The following is a 5,643-nucleotide window of genomic DNA, read 5'->3' as shown; positions in this document are numbered from 1 at the left end:
ATAGCTATCATGGAAGGAGCTGAGATCCCTTCAACAGATGACTGGATTAAGAAGCTGTGGTCCGTATATACAATGGAATATTACTCAGCTATCAGAAAGAATGATTTCCCAACATTTGCTGCAACATGGATGGCACTGGAGGAGATAATGCTAAGTGAAATAAGTCAAGCAGAGAAAGACAAATATCATATGGTTTCTCTCATCTATGGAACATAAGAACTAGGATGATCGGTAGGGGAAGAAAGGGATAAAGAAGGGGGGGTAATCAGAAGGGGGAATGAAACATGAGAGACTATGTACTATGAGAAGCAAACTGAAGACTTCAGAGGGGAGGGGGTGGGGGAATGGGACAAACTGGTGATGAGTAGTAAGGAGAGCACGTATTGCATGGTGCACTGGGTGTTATATGCAACTAATGAAGCATCGAAATTTGCATCGGAATCCGGGGATGTACTGTATGGTGACTAACATAATATAATAATAAAATAAAAAAATATATATATATGCTGGCTAATTGAACTTAAAAAAAAAAGTTAAAAATAGAACTATTCCACAATCCAGCAATCGCAGTGCTAGGTATTTACCCAAAGAATACAAAAATTATAATTCAAAGGGATACATGACCTTGATGTTTATAGCAGCATTATATAGAGTAGCCATTATGGAAACAACCCAAGGGTCCATCGACAGATGAATGGATAAAGAAGATGTGAGATAGATAGATAAATGGAGTATTACTCAGCCATAAAAACAATGAAATCTTGCCATTTGCAACATAGATGGAGCTAGGGGTATTATGCTAAGAGAAATAAGTCAGTTAGTGAAAGACAAATACTATATGATTTCACTTATAGGTAGAATTTAAGAAACAAAACAAATGAGCAAAGGGGAAAAAAAGGAAGGAGAGTGAGGGAGGGAAGGAGAGAGAAAAAGAGAGAGAGAGTCAAATCAAGAACCAAGCTCTTAACTATAGAGAACCAACTGATGGCTACCAGAAGGGAGGTGGGTGAGGGATGGGTTAAGCAGGTGATGGGGACTAAGAAGTGCACTCGTGATGAGCACCAGGGGATATATGGATGTTTGAATCACTATATTATGCACTTGAAATTAATATTACACTGTATGGTAACTGGAATTTAAAATAAAAACTTAAGGAAAAAAACAAAAAAGTAATAAACACAGAGATGACCCAAGAGGAACATATAGATATTGACATGTTAGAAAATACACCTGTACAAATCCTGATTCTCTCCTTATATTAAGTAACTCTAGAGCAGGTAACATCATCCTGTCCCCATTACTCGATGGGTTCAATATTACCAACAAGCCTGCCCTCTCTGTCCTCAGTGTTTCAGGGGCAGGAGGTCATCCTTGAATACTGGGGCTCACTCTAACCCTATATGTGTTCTTGGACACCTCACAAACCCTCTAAAATTCTGGGTGTAGGTTTACGATTCATTATGGGATAACACGACACCTATCCTGCAGGATTTGTGTGAGTATGTAAAAATGAAGTCACACAAGGAGGCCACGTACATACATGGGAAACTTATAAAATGGAAAGTCATATTTAAAAAAAAAGTGGTCAATATCACCAAAACAAAGGCAGTCCCATCTGCTACGCTTACTGGCTTCAATGTCAGCATAGACCCCAAGCTGAATATATAGTCAGAGGACATGCAAATAGTGCCCTCCCTATGCTGATTAAAACAGCGCAACCCTGACTCTGCAGCTAGGAGAGGAGCCCCAGCCCCAGGGTTTCCAGGTGTTCCAATCAGCAATCAGGACAGAACACAGAGAGCTCACCATGGAGTCTGTGCTCAGCTGGGTTTTCCTTGTTGCTCTTTTAAAAGGTAACTCATGCTGAACAAGAGACGTGGAGTATGTGAGTGGATCTGAGGGAGACAAACAGGGGGTGTGTGACAGCTACCTGACCAGGATGTCTTGTGTGTGCAGGTGTCCAGTGTGAGGTGCAGCTGGTGGAGTCTGGGGGAGACCTGGTGAAGCCTGGGGGGTCCCTGAGACTCTACTCTCTTGTGCAGCCTCTGGATTCACCTTCAGTAGCTATGCCATGAGCTGGGTCCGCCAGGCTCCATGGAAGGGGCTTCAGGGGGTCGCAGGCATTTACAATGATGGAAGTAGCACAAGCTACGCAGACTCCGTGAAGGGCCGATTCACCATCTCCAGGGACAATGGCAAGAACACACTGTACCTGCAGATGAACAGCCCGAGAGCCAATGACATGGCCGTTTATTACTGTGCAAAGGACAGTGAGGGGACATCAGTGTGAGCCTAGACACAAACCTCACTGTAGAAGGGGACCTGGATAAGCAGGGGGTGCACACTAGTCACATATTCAGTCTTTTAGCCCCAGGAGCAGCTGCAGATGGAGGTTGTGTGCAGGTTTCCTGTCAGGGTCTGGGGCTTCCTCTCCATAGAGCATTTTCCCTCAGGGAACCTCTCTGCACACATGATTCAGTGCTTACTCTTCACTCTGTGACTTAGAAACTTTTTCTACTGGTAAAGCAGATATAGTAAAAACCACAAGTACAGAATCATTTACATTACTTATTCCTGTCCCTAAATACCAATGCATTGGTATTGGTTATTGTGGACACTGCTGCTATGAACATTGGGCTACACATGGCCCTTCTCTTCACTACATCTCTATCTTTGGGGTAAATACCCAGTAGTGCAATTGCTGGATCATAGGGTAGCTCAATTTTTAACTTTTTAAGGGACCTCCACACTGTTTTCCAAAGTGGTTGTACCAAGTTCCATTCCCACTAACAATGTATTAAAAATAAATAAATAAATAAATAAATAAATAAATAAATAAATAAAATAAGTAAAAAATAAAAGAAACTACAAAAAAATAATGACATCCTATAATTGGCTAACTGAACACAAGTTTTAAAAAGATTTGCAGGAGATAATGTTGTGAGAAAAAATTAAAGCACCCCAATTTTCATAGCAGAATTGTCCACAATAGCCAAATTCTGGAAGGAGGCAAGATGCCCTTCAACAGATGACTGGTTTAAGAAGATGTGGTCCATATATACACTGGAATATTACTCAGCCATGAAAAAGAACGATTTTATGACATTTGCAGCAACATGGACGGGACTGGAGAAGATAATGCTAAGCAAAATAAGGCAAGCAGAGAAAGTCAATTATTATATGGTTTCACTCATTTATGGAACATAACAAATAGGAAGATCGGTAGGAAAGAAACGGAAGAGGAAAGGAGGGGTAAACAGAAGGGGGAATGAACCATGAGAGACTATGGACACTGGGAGCAAACTGAGGGCTTCCAGGGCAGGGGGGAATGGGATAGGCTGGTGATGGATATTAAGGAAGTCACATATGGCATGGTGCAGTGAGGGTTATATGCAAGTAATGAATCTCGGAACATTACACCAACAACTGGCGATGTACTGCATGGTGACTAACATAATATAATAAAAAAATATTATTAAAAAAACATTTGGAAAACTGGGTGAGGGGAATGTGAATTCTTTAAATTATTTTAGCAATGTTTGTACAAATTTACATGATTTCAAAATAAAATGTTAAAGAGCAACACACACACACACACACACACACACACACACACACACACAAGAATTCTAGGAGGAACATTCCCTCATCCAAATCCTGAAATTATACTCAAAATTGTGTGTTCCAAATTGGGGTGGCTGGAGGGGAGGAAGAGGGGATGGGGTAACTGGATGATGGACATTAAGGAGGGCACTTCATGGAATGAGCAGGGGTGTTATATGCAACTGATAAATCACTAAATTCTACCTCTGAACTAATAATACACTATGTGTAAACTAAATTGAATTTAAATAAAACTTTTTAAAACTTAAGAAAGAAGGAAAAGAATCAATCTGGTCCAGGGTGTAATTCAAAGTCCTTGTTTTGAGAGAAGGGGAACAAAAAGGCGACAGAGTAGGGTTTCTCTTTTCAGCTGATCCCACGAATATGGCTGGGTATCTGTCCAATTATTCTGAGCACACAGGAATTCACCCTGAGATGTAAGAAGATTTTTCTCGATCTGTACAAGCAGAAAAATGACTACTTTTTGCAAGGTAGGAGGTGAGGAACATTGAATCTTCAAGAGAAATATATGAAGATAAACAAAGAGAAGAGGGATCCACTGTAAGCAGGTCACCAGAAAGTGATATAACACCAGCACAAAGTATGGAGACCTTACAAATCTGCTCCAGTGAGAGACGTACCTTGCTGAAAAGGTCACAGGAAATGAACAGGGCAGAATTCTAGATGGATCACTGTGGTCTCTATTCCAGAAGACTCAGAAGGAATGGGGGGCCTGAACCTACACAGAGCTCAAACAGTGCAGAGGGGAGACTGGTTATGCTCAGCGAGCCCAGAAGGGACTCTCAGCTCTGGTCACCATAAACAGCGAGCCAGGCTGGTTGGGAGACCACTGTCTGCCTGACAACCAAGCAAAGCACTAGAAGGTTCTGGCCACTTAACATTCCAGGGCAGATCTAAAAGGATTTGTGCCCACCACAGGAAAACATCTCTCAGGGCAGTGTGACCTATGAAAGGACACTGGGGAACACCCAGCCATGACCTGAGAGCCATGGAAAATGGTGCACGACAGGGCCCACAATTCCTCTCAACTGCAAAGTCACAAAGGACAGAGATGCTTGTGGGTCTCCAGAACTACCCCAGGAGAGGTGTGGAGGCGGGGGTGGAGAACCACAGGATTAAGTGCTTTGGCACACACAGCGGCAAGGTCCACAACTGGGCAACAGCTCTCAGGGTGGTGTGATGCCTGAAGGGACACTGGGTGGCACCAGCCATGATCTAGCAGCCGTGGAAGGGCTTGCACTGTCGAGCCCACAGCCAGTAGCAATTGTAAGGCCAGAAAGCACAAAGTCGATCATGGCTCCCCAGAATGCCCCCAAGAGGGTTGCAGTGGGCATGAATTGCACAGTCTGTGGAGTTTGGTACACACAGAAGTGGAGATGATTTGATTTCAAATGTTTGTTGAAGAAAACGGACCATGAGCTTGGGGCTCTGGACCAGAGATTCCCTCAAGGCCACACTTGCTCAGAACCTCTAAAGTGAAGCAGTAAGCTCCCAGGGGAAAAAACCCCACACAGAAGGCCAGCTCACATTAAGCTGATACCCATAGCAAGGGATGGGGAAACTCCACCCAGGCTAAGACACCTGAGAAGCCAGGTAACAGGCCACTCCCCCAGAAAACAGACTGGAAGAACAGGTGAATGACAAGCTTATTTTCCACAGGACTGTAAAACTCTAGAACCAGGGGAAAATAATACACCGAGCTCCAGGTGCAAACTCACGACTCACTTATGCTTCAGGTAAAATTTTACATTTCTCTTTGTTTCTTTTCTTTTTCTTTTTGTTTTTTACCCTCTTCCCATTTCAAATAGATTCCTATTTCCCAATGTAGGTTTTTAACTCACTTTTCCCCTTTTTTTTCACATCTATGTTTTATAAATTTATGCCTAATACTAGCCTGTTTCTTACACTATTCAATTTTACTGTTTATATATATATCTATATATATATTTATATATATATTTCTCCTGTTTACATATATTTATGTTTATATATATTTATGTATATATATATACTGTTTAC

The 5,643-nt window shown here is 42.1% G+C and overlaps 1 long non-coding RNA gene across 1 annotated transcript; it reads left to right on the top strand.

Annotated features, from left to right (window-relative positions):
• Positions 1-1,710: 1,710 nt before the first annotated feature.
• Positions 1,711-2,022, top strand: LOC117798868. The gene is made up of 2 exons (XR_004622922.1): positions 1,711-1,853; positions 1,957-2,022. It is a non-coding gene; the product is annotated as an uncharacterized LOC117798868 (long non-coding RNA).
• The last annotated feature ends 3,621 nt before the right edge of the window (positions 2,023-5,643 follow it).

Source organism: Ailuropoda melanoleuca, unplaced genomic scaffold (assembly GCF_002007445.2).
Source record: "Ailuropoda melanoleuca isolate Jingjing unplaced genomic scaffold, ASM200744v2 unplaced-scaffold3659, whole genome shotgun sequence".
Classification (NCBI taxonomy): Eukaryota; Metazoa; Chordata; class Mammalia; order Carnivora; family Ursidae; genus Ailuropoda; species Ailuropoda melanoleuca.
The sequence above is the reverse complement of the archived record's forward strand: the minus strand, read 5'-3'. Positions and strand labels throughout refer to the sequence as shown.